Source organism: Neopelma chrysocephalum, unplaced genomic scaffold, assembly GCF_003984885.1.
Source record: "Neopelma chrysocephalum unplaced genomic scaffold, ASM398488v2 Primary Assembly neopelma1_95682, whole genome shotgun sequence".
Lineage (NCBI taxonomy): Eukaryota > Metazoa > Chordata > Aves > Passeriformes > Pipridae > Neopelma > Neopelma chrysocephalum.
The window spans coordinates 13,515-14,792 of record NW_020924346.1 but is presented as its reverse complement, the minus strand read 5'-3'; positions in this window follow the sequence as shown (position 1 = coordinate 14,792).

The window sequence follows — 1,278 nt, the reverse complement described above, 5'->3', positions numbered from 1 at the left end:
CCAGGAAAGCCATCCTTTCAGGCAGTATCTCAGTATGTACATTTTCCGTTGGTTTTTTACTTTGCAGAGAATGTGTGCAGCCTCAGAGGGCTGGAACCCCCTGCCAATTAGGTTTGATGGTCTTCAGCTGTCCATGTCAGAGGGACTGGATGTAAAGCAGAGTTGAACAGAAAAGAGGCCGGAGGAGCACAGTCAGAAGGTGGGTTTTCATGTGAGGTCAGAGCCAAGACGTGATTTTTGGGCCTTTGGATGGTTTGGTGCTTTAGTTTTGTTTTTTCTTTTTTTTTTTAAGATGTGGAGCCCCCAGCCCAGTAGACAATAGGCACCAGAGGAAAGGTGAGCCCAGTGAGCAAGGTGAGCAGTGACTGCAGGACAGAACTAGATGCTCTTCTGCAGGTGGTGTACTTTTGGTGAATCTGTGTACATACTTAGTTTTTTGTTTTACAGGCAGTGCACCGACTTCTAACGTACAGTCCAATGTGACGGGGACCCTTCCTGTAAGAGGTCATGGTTAAGGGGTGTCAGACAGAAACTGCCATGGGAGCAGCACACTCTTGGACAGGATCTCAGTACTGGCATTTGCCTCTGGGTTTTTTTGCAGGAGATGTATGCAGCCTCACAGGGCCAAAGCCAACTCACAATGAGGTGACGGACACAGTTTGGTCCTCTTGAGCTGTCCTTGTAGGTAATCTCCGAGTATTAAAAGGATCAGCAAGGAACCATTGAGCTTTTTTGGTTGCAGGTGCCATCTGGCTAACCTTTGGGAGCAGATGAGCATTGGAGGTGAGTCGGGGAGGCAGCAGGAGGAGCAGGGATGCACTGAAGCTTTACAAATGCCCTCTAATTTTGTCTCTCGCTCACTCAGGTATCCCAGAAGATGACAGCCACAGTGTGTGACTCTGGTCAGAGCCAGCAACCCGAGGACCTGCCTCAGTGACAGTGAGTAGGGGGATCTTTAGGGCTGGGGCCACGTGCCACACTACTCAGATATTGTGTATGGTTTTCTTTCTCATTGTTGACTCCGAGTGATCTCCTGATGGCAGGAACCTCTGAGCCAGCCCAGGTGCCCCTCCTTTGCATCAAAGATGGATTCACATCCCTGGCTCTCAGAAAGATAAGTGCAGGGCAATGACCCAGAGAGCGGTTGGGAGTCGGTCCAAGCATGTGCATCGCCCGGAGGGAGTTTTGAAATCAGTACAGTGCAATGGGTATCCTATAACAGGTTATTGGGACGCATCAAAGGAAGGGCTTACTTTGTATCATTGGATTCACATGTGC